The 10,035-nt window shown below is 47.3% G+C and overlaps 1 pseudogene; it reads right to left on the bottom strand.

Annotated features, from left to right (window-relative positions):
* Nucleotides 1–6,608: 6,608 nt before the first annotated feature.
* Nucleotides 6,609–9,199, bottom strand: LOC103725690 (annotated as a pseudogene).
* Nucleotides 9,200–10,035: the final 836 nt, after the last annotated feature.

The following is a 10,035-nucleotide window of genomic DNA, read 5'->3' as shown; positions in this document are numbered from 1 at the left end:
ACATCAGGATCTACGATGTAATCATACCTGCAAAAAATCCTTTTCCTGGGTTCCAGGGGGTAGCTCAGTTGGTGGAGTGCTTGCCTAGCATGCACGAAGCCCTTGATTTGATCCCCAGCACCACGTGAACCTGTTATGGAGGTACAAGCCTGTCATCCCAGCATTCAGGACATGAAGGCAAGAGGATCCAAAGATCAGGGTCGTTCTTAGCTGTATAAAAAATTTGAGGCTAACCTGCGATACATAAGACTGTCTCAAACAAACAAACACCCTTCCCTTTTCCTTACAAGATAGCATTTACAGGTTCTAAACTTGAGGAGGAAGTGTCTTCCAGCAGCAGCCATTCATTAGTCATCCCTTTTCAGTATGTGTAAGTAGAATTCCCTAAAACAGCAGGGCGGAGCTAAAGCAATATTTGAAAAGATGATGGCTGAGAAATTTCCAAAACAAGCTTTAAAACCCCACAACACTTAATTGTTATTTTTTATTGTACATATGTATAAATGTCTGTGCGGTTGGGCGCGTGCCACAACATGCATGTAGAGGTCAGAGGACAGTTTTGTGGAGTTGGTTTGTTCTCTCCTTCCACCTTTACATGGGTTCTGGGAATCTAACTCAGGTCATCAGGCTTATATGACAAGGGCTGAACCATCTTGCCAGCCCGCAACTGGGTTTTTGGTCTATAGTTTTAACAATCTCCAAGAATTCTAAGCAGGATAAGTGCACAGGAAACTAAATGGACAGAGGATGTGGCTCAGTGGTAGAGTACTAGCTTAGCATTCACAATGTCCTGGATTTGATCCCCAGCACAAGAAACAGAACACAAAAAAGGAAACTAAATACGAACTGAAAAAGCCAAACATAGCTTGAAAGCACCCAAAGGGGGCGGGGAAACCCATAAAACCCTTCTTCACATCCAACATTGGGCCTGGCAAGATGGCTTAACAGGTGAAGGTGCTCAGATGACCTGAGTTCAATCCCTAAAATCCACATAGCAGAAGGAAGGAACCAACTTCTACACGTTGTCTTCTAATCTCCACATGTCCTCTGATCTCTGCGAGTACACACACACACACACACACACACACACACACACACGAATAAATAAATAAATGTAATAAAACATTTTTAAAACTTTTTTTTTTGGTCTTATTATTGGGGCTGGAGAGATGGCTCAGCAGTTAAGAGCACTGACTGCTCTTGCAGAGGACCCGGATTCGATTCCCAACACCCACATGGCAGCTACGAACCATCCTTAAATCCAGTTCAAAGGGAATTGGAAACCCTCTTCTGACCTCCACGGCATTGCACGAAACAGGTGCACTCACATACATGCAGGCAATACACTTGTACACATAAAATAAAAATAATAACAAAAATTTTTTTTGTCTTTTTGAGACAGGGTCTCCCTGTAGCCCCAGCTGGCTTGGAACATGCTATGTCGACCAGGCTGGCCTTGAACTCACAGAGATTCACTTGCCTCTGACTCCCAAGTGCTGGCATTAAAGGCCTGTGCCACCATGCCTGGTTTGCTTCTATACTTTCTGTCCTCAGATCACTGACTTCTCAAGAAAACAACGGAAGCCAAAGGAGAGTGAAATAATATTGAAAATACATGTGTACTTGCAAAGATGCCATCAAAAGAAATCTTCAAAATTATGGGTGGCATTTGAAAATTAAAATGAAGAGCTGAATATTGTGATATACACCTGTGACCTCAGCACTTGGGAGGCAGAGGCAAGAGGACTACAAGCTCAAGGCCAGCTTGGGTTACACATAATGGATTCCAAGGCAGCCTAGACTATATATTAATTATTTTTTTTAAAAGAAAATAGGGGAACAAGGGGATGAGGAGATGGTTCAGTGATTAAGAACACTGTCTGTTCTTACAGAGGACCCAGATTCCATTCCCAGTGCCCACATGGCAGCTAACAACCGTATAATAAAATATGAAAATGATATCAAATTTGTTCTCTACTCCCTTCCAACAGTGACCCATTTAGCTTCTGTGTGTGTGTGTGTGTGTGTGTATGTGTGTATGTTTGGATAACTAGTAGATTTAGACATACTGAGGCTTTTGATCTGCTGTATTATTATCCTTACTGAAGCTTAAGTGGGCCCAACTTTGGTCAGTGGGAGCTTTTTCTATTTTGAGATGCTTTGGACCTGTTAGTCTGTCTGTGTTTCCTTGCTATCTACGACAAGATGCCCAAGCTTCCATCTGGAAAATTTTTTAAATTATTACTATATTTTATTTTTGATTTATTTATTGTTATTTGATGTGTATGAGTGTATTGCTTGCCTGTATGTAAGGACACCTGTCGTACAATGCCCTCAGAGGTCAGAAGAGGGTGTTGGATCCCCTGGAACTGGAGTTACAGATAGTTGTTAGCTACCATGTGGGTGCTGGGAATCAAATATGGGTCTTCAGCAAGAGGAAGCCAGTGCTCTTAACCACTGAGCCATCTCTTTAGCTCCAAAATTGGCCTCTTAAAAATAGGTAAAATGGGCATTGAGATGGCTTTGTAGATAAAGGAACTTGCCACCAAGTCTGAGAGCCTGAATTCCATCTCCAGGATCCACATGGTAGAGAACGAAAACTGACTCCAAGTTGTCCTCTGACCTCCACTTGTCCAACATGGCACATACCTACTGTGATGGTTTGAATGAAAATGTCCCCCATAGGCTCCAAGTATTTGGACATTTTGACCCCAGATGATGGCACTGTTTTTTTTTCTTCAGATGCTGGTGCTTATTTGGAAGGTTTTAGAAGGTATGGTTATCCTGGAGGAAGCATATCACTGGGGGTGGTCTTAGAGAATTCTTAAGCCTTGCTGGTTCTCCATCCACTCTCTTGCATCCTGTGACTGCATGATGATGTGAGAGCTTAGCTTCTGCTGCTCCTGCTCCAGCCACCTCCAGCCTCCATGCCTCCCTGCCATGACAGACTATAATTCCCCTGGAACTCTAAGCTCAAATAAACTCTTCCTTCTATAAATTGCTTGGGTCAGTGTTTCTATCACAGCAAAAGAAAAGTGACTAATACAGTAATTGGTACCAGAGAGTGGGCTGTTGGCTATGAAGAACCTGACCTTGTGGGGTTTTGAAGAAACGTGGAAGACTTTGGAAGGTTGGGGTAGAAAAGTGGTTGACTGCTGTAAGCGGAGCTTAACAGGCCATTCTAGTAGGGGCCTGGAAGAACGTAGTGCTGAGAACAATGTTGTTCCAGAGGGAAATAAAGACTTAAGTAGCACTTGGGATATTTTGGCAAAGAGTCTGAATGGAGTCTGCCCTAGACCAAAAAGCTTGCCTGAAGCTAAGTTGAAAAGTAATGGACTAATTTCTCTGTCGGAAGAAATTTCAAGACAGCCTAACGTAGAAATGGTGGTGTGGCTATTAATGGTGAATATTATCCAGATCTAGAGTGAAAGACAACAAATGGGGCAGAAAGAAATACAGTTTGTACTGAAAGAGCACTAGGAAGATAAATGTTGGAGCCCTGGCATGTGATGGAGATGATCCCATTGATAAGAAGATTAAAGTGATTAAGGAGGGGCCTAGAGAGTCAAACTTAAAACACTGGAGAGAGTGCCTCCAGGGCAAGACCACACCCAGTTAAAGCCTCCAACTTGTGAAAGGAAAATGCTGCAGGGACCACTGAAGAGAAAAGCTTCTAAAATGGATAAAGCAGGCTGGAGTCCACCCCAAACTTGCAGTCAAACTTGGCAGCACCTGGTGCTGGCTTTAGAGGCATGAAAGACGCAAGAGAGAAGGGGTCATCAGTTCCTCCACGGCTTCAGAGAACCACTGAGGCCAGGCAGCATGAAGCAGGGGTGCTCCTGCCTAGAGAAGGCCCTGATAGGCCATTGCATGAAGCTGTGACAGTGAAGCCTGGTTGGCAATGGAGACCCCAAGAAGACATCCGTGATGCCAGAGCTGTGAGGCATCTGCCAAGACCTGCACACAGGGAGTGGTACCAGCACAAGAGAGAGATGTGTGTTGCATGCAGCAAAGCTAGAGAGGCTGAGCCATCTAAGCCCTTTGGAAGTAAAGTCCCAGAAGTTGGTCGTGGAGCTAATGGATTTGGTGTTTGCCCTGCTGGTTTTCAGTCTTTTTTTCGTCCAGTATTTCCTTACTATGTCCTCATTCCTCCCTTTTGGAATGGTAATGTGTATTCAGTTCCACTGTATGTTGGAGGTATGTAATTTGTCTTCTGATTTTATAGAGGCTTACAATTAAGATATTTACCTGAGTTCACTTTAGACTGTGGACTTTTGAATAGCATTGAGACTGACAATGACTATGGGGACTTTAAAAGTTGGACTAAATGCATTTTGCATTTTATATGGTCATGAGCCTACAGGGGCCAAAGGGTAGAATGTGGTGGTTTGAATGAAAATGTCCCCCATAGTCTCCAAGTGTCTGGACATTTTGTCCCCAGATGATGGCACTGTTTTGGGAAGTTTTAGAAGTTGTAGCTATCCTGGAGGAATCACGTCACTGGGGGTGGGCCTCATTTCTGCTGCTCCTGTTCCAGCCACCTCCAGCCACCGTGCCTCCCTGCCATGACGGACTATAATTCCCCTGGAATTGTAAGCTTAAATAAATTCTTCCTTCTATAAATTGCTTTGGTCAGTGTTTCTATCACAGCAACAGAAAAGTGACTAATACACCTACCTACATACACACACACACACACACACAAATATACACAATAAATAAATATTGCTTTTTTCGCCTTTGATTATTTGTTTGCTTTTGGTTTTCTGAGACAGGGCAGTAATTGGTACCAAGAGTGGGGTGTTGGCTGTGAAGAACCTGACCATGTTGGGTTTTGAAGAAATGTGCAAGACTTTGGAAGGTTGGGTTAGAAAAGTGTTTGATTGCTGTAAGCAGAATGTGACAAAATACTCTGACCAATACCAACTTGGGAAGGAAAGAGTTTATTTAGCTTACATATCTTGGTCACAATTCATCACTGAGGGAGCCCAAGGTAGGAACTTAAGGCAGGAGCTGGAGCACAGGCCATGGAGGAATGCTGTTTACTGTCTTTCTCCCCTGGCCTGTGTTCAACCTGCTTTCTTATACAACAATAGGCCCACCTGCCCAGGGGTGGCCCCACTTACAGTGGGTCAGACCCTCCCATATCACTCAATAATCAAGATACCCCACAGACATGGCCACAGGCCAGTCCAGTGGAGACAATTCCCCAAGTGAGAGTCCCTCAACCCAGGTGTGTCAAGTTGACACTGAAGTTATCCAGCACAAGGGTGTTACTGTGTACCCATGGACTGCCTCAAATTCAAAGGAATCCTTTTGCTTCAACTTGCCAAGTACAGTCATGAGCAAACATGTCTGGCTATGGTATGTTCTTTAAACCCAAGTTAACTACATAATTTTGTACCTAGTTAAAGAAAACACCCTTTTCTGGAGGAAATTTGGCTCTCTGTTACTTGGAAATATTGTTAGCTATTGAATTTCATGACATGCATTTTTGGGGACATAATAAGCTCCCAATGATAATTTTGTCTAAGAAAATAAATGTAATAAAACTTTCTTAATTGGCAAAGTAGGGATGAGGAAGATGGCTCAGTGGGTAAAGGCATCAGCTGCCAAGCCTGACAACCTGAGTTAGATTCACCTGACCCATGTGCTGGCAGAAGAAACAAATCTAGCAAGTTGTCCTCTGTTCACATACACACAAACACACACTAAATAAATGCAATAAAATTTTCATTTGATAAAGGAGAAAATGTTTACTATTGGTAAAAGGATAAATATTTACTCTGGTGTTCTATGTGAACAGTAACACTGGACAGTTAATGGAGGATAGCGGAGTATCTCTATTGAATAAATGAGAAAGAAATGGTAAAATTCAGAACTTAACAGTTTGCAGTCCCACCAACTGGCACTGAACATTGTCAATGAATCAACTCATCACAGCAGTCTTGACCTAGGGAGAAGCCAGTCTGCCTGTAACCTGGCAAAGGGACTGAAACCAGGGTGCTCTGGCCTCTGATCCAACTCCCCAAGGACAGAAAATACTTCGGAAGGAGGGGTGGGAGTGTGGAGCTGACAGGACGGTGGAGCCAGTGTCCAGGGTTGGGCTGGAGATCTGGGAGCTTGCAGTTGAGTCTGGGAGCAGGGTGTGCAGTGGGTGTGGTCTGGGGCAGGAAGGTGCTGTTGGGAGGTGCATTCTAGGGCAGTGGGGAAGGAGTGGTTCACCGCAGGGAAGTGTGTCTGGAGAATGTGGCAGAAGCAGAAGCCTCCACTAGAAGGCTGATATGGCTCCAGTGTTGACTGACCTTTCAGAGCTGTGAATTACAGAGTCTGGCCAAAGACAACTGCCAAGACAGCTCCATGGGTCAAGCTGGTTCCAGCAGGAATAGTCTCAATTCTGACCCAGGGTGGAGAGCTGAAATGGAAGGATAAAGAGAAGGGCCCTGAGGTATCTACAGCCTAGTGAGTGAACAGTAATCTGAGCCTTGGTAGGTAACATGGGCAAAACCAGTGTCATGTCCCTTGGGCCACAGAGACACAGGGAGTCAGTGTTTCTAATTAGATAATTTTATTGGGGCTATTTGGAGCAGAGGGGAGGAGACATGGACTCAGTTGGTGGCCAGGACCTCCTGAACCCAGGGTATGTGGCCTGTGACTTGGGTGTACATGGCAGGAGTGGAGGTGGAGCAGACATTACTGCCCCAGGACACGATGCTGGCCAGGGTCCAGGCTCCATTCTTCTGGCAGACCAGGGGACCACCAGAGGCACCCTGCAGGGAAAGACAAGCCTGACAAGGGTACCAGAACCTGGGAGCAAGGTGGGGTCCAGGGAGGAAAGCAGGGCAATTCATCAGGGTTCACTGAGGTCCCAGCTCTGCCATGTGTCCCTCAAGGACCCAGTCAGCTGCTCTGTAAGTAGCAGGCACATCTGGCTCAAAGGGCTCACAGGTGGCCCCCACAGCACAGGCCAGTGCAGACGCTCCTCCCCCAGTGTCTCTTAGCATCAGCCCACCCTTTTGGGTACCAGAGAGGACTGAGGTTCAGTAGCGGGCACAGGGCAACAGGAGCCCAGGTGTCAGTGGGGCTGTGTTCCCACTCCTAGCCTGACTAGGGTTGACCAGATCATCCAGTGGTGGGACAGGAGGCTGTACCAGCAGGAGGATACACCACTGGTACCTGCACAGATCCAAGATCTTGCTGCCCCAGTAGGTCTTGCAGTCAGCACTGGACACAATGGGCAGGGCCACCTGCTGCAGCTTAGCAGGAGTCGTCAGGGCTGCAGGGACAGAGGGCATAGAGTCAGGGTCCCTAGGCCCACTAGCACCCTGGAAACCACTGTGGGTCTGTTCAAGCATCTGTGGGAACAGCTGTTGTCAGGTTCCATGGCAGACAGGGGCTGGGCCTCAAACAGGTGTTGCCCTGCCCAGACCCAGGAGCCTGGCACTGTGGCCATGGGTAGTGGGTGGGTGAGATTTCAAGGAAGCATGACTGCAGCCCTGCTGGGGTCCCAGAGACTCATGATGGCACCTTCAATTAGGTGGATGAGGTGGGGATGTGTGTGAGGGGTGTGTATGTGTACTTCTTCCTGAGTTGAGGGCTTCCTTCAGGCTCTATCATCATTACCAATCCTTTCTGTTTGTGCTGGGTGAATTTAAAATGTCAATTTAAAAAATTGTTCATTGAACTTTATGTGTATGAGTGTTTCCCTAAATGTATGTAAGTGCACCATGTACATGCATTGACCCAAGGAGGCCAGAATAGGCCACTGGATCTGGAGAAGGTGGAATGACAGACAGTTGTAAGCCAGCAACAGGAGCTGGGAACCAAACCCAGTTCCTTGGCAAGACGAGCTAGTGATCTTAACTACTGAGCTATCTCTCTAGAGCCTTAAAATGTTAGTTTTTAATTGATACCTTACAATTGTAAGTTTTATAGTCTTAGGTTTCTTTGTTGTTTTGTTTTTTCAGACAGGGTCTCACAATGTAGCCCTGGTTGACCTCGAAATCTCTATGTAGAACAAGCTGGCCTCAAACTCACAGATATCCATGTGCCTCTTCCCCCTAAGTGCTGGTATTACAGGCATGTACCTCTATATCCAGCCCTACCTCAAAGATTTTTTTTTTTAGTTAATGAAATTTAAATCAAGAAACAAATTTTTGAACATTGAAATTTAGACCAAAAAATCCACCCTGTGGTTTAGTCACACCTGGAAATGCCTGCTGTCCAGGCAGCCTGCCCCAGGCCCAGCACTGCTGCCCAGGCCACATTACTCACCATTGTACTTGGTCTTGCTCCAGCCAGTGGTGGCACACAGGGTCCCAGCAGGGAAGTCGCTGTCAGCGCTGGGCAGGCACACAGCAGACACAGTGTCAGAGAAGACAGCAGGCTTGGCCAGCTTCAGCAGGGTGATGGTCATTGCAAACGAATAGTGACTGCACTGTACTTAGGGTTCTTGAAGACCTGCAGGTAAGGAATAGATCCCCAGTTGAACCCCTAGGGGGAGCCAAGATCTGTGGGCTTTCAGGTCACAAGCTCCTTTCCTGGTGGCCTAATCAGAACAGGAGTCCAGAAAGAGAAATCTGAAGCAGCCCCAGTCCTGTCCTCCTGTCCTTCAAGCAGCCAGAGCCTTCCTCCTTTCCCTGATGGCTCCCCAGCCCCTGACTGAGCCCCGACCCAATCAGCAGCCTTGTACCTTTGTGAGCTTCAGGACCTGGATGTTCTTCTTGTCAGAGTGCTTGGTCAAACTCCCCAGCCACCACCACATCAGATGTTCTGGGCATTGAGACACATGGTGTGAAGATGAAGAATGGACCAACTCCCCTCCCCCACGTCAAATGGAGCCCCCCCACACCCAGTGGGCAGCAGTGATCACCCAGTCCTCAATGATGAGGGAGCCCCCATAGAAGTAGAAGCCAGAGTTATCCTGGGGAAGAAGAGGGGACGGTCAGCAACTCCCCTAGCATAGCATTCCCAGCCTGCACAACATGAGACCCCCCCTCAGGTTCCCAGAATCCCCCTCTCACCTGCAGGGACACCTGCCAGGGCCAGGAGCCAGGGACAGCATCCTCCCCATTGACAATCCTGGACAGACCAGCCAGCACGGGGTGGATGGCGGGGACGCCACAGCCTGGGCATAGGGGGAGGAGGGAGTTGGTCGGAGAGGGCTATGGCCAGAGCCAGGACAGGCCTGACCTGACATGTTAGAATTCCCGGGCTGGCTCAGTACCCCACCTACACCATGCCACCTCCTCTGGAAACATCTGGCTCTCCTCCAACCTCTAGGCTCAGGGTCCCCCACTTGCAGCCTGCTGAGCCTAGTCAATCTTCCAGGAAGGCAGAGAGGCACAGCTGCCCTGATCCAGGCCTGTCCCATGAGAAGGAGCTGAACACAGCCTGGGCCTCAGACTTATATTTCCCTTTTCTCCACCCCCAAGTCCCTTTAGTCAGCGTATCGTTTTCTGATTGGTCCGTGCCACGCAGTCTGTCAGCAGTCACTGGGCTTGCGGGCAGGGTACGGAGGTGTGGGCTCCTTTTGGCGGGCTATTTGTGGACCAAGAAGTGAAGTGAATTCTCACTGAATCCCGGGGCTCTGGGTCCACACCATCTTTGGAGGCCTCCTGCTACACTTCCCCTTTGGCACCCTCCCAAGGCCTCCCCACTGGGGTTCATGCCTTCTGTCCTTTGTGTTAAGGTCTATCATGTAAAGTTAGTGTCCCCAGATGTCCCTCAGTGAAAGTTCATCCAATGGGATCTACTCAGCACATTTAGAGTTCCTCCCTTTAAGAAGATCAGCTTTTCCTCACCAGCAGTAGTCAGCTGTCAATAATTCTTTGACTAAGATTGGAGCCTGCTGTTTTTTTCCACAGTTTGGGGGGATGGGCTTTTGTCTGCTTCAGTTTGCATGAGTCTGTGACTGCTGACACCATTGCTGTAGGTTTGTATGAGAAGGGTCCCAGGAGCCTGTAAGACTATTTCCATATGGTCATATACCTCCTCTCTGGCTCTTACAATCTTTCCACCCTCTCTTCTGCAATG

Source organism: Nannospalax galili, unplaced genomic scaffold (assembly GCF_000622305.1).
Source record: "Nannospalax galili isolate Female #2095 unplaced genomic scaffold, S.galili_v1.0 scaffold568, whole genome shotgun sequence".
In the NCBI taxonomy this organism is placed as follows: Eukaryota; Metazoa; Chordata; class Mammalia; order Rodentia; family Spalacidae; genus Nannospalax; species Nannospalax galili.
Note: the sequence above shows the minus strand (reverse complement) of the source record. Positions and strands in the feature narration are given on the sequence as shown.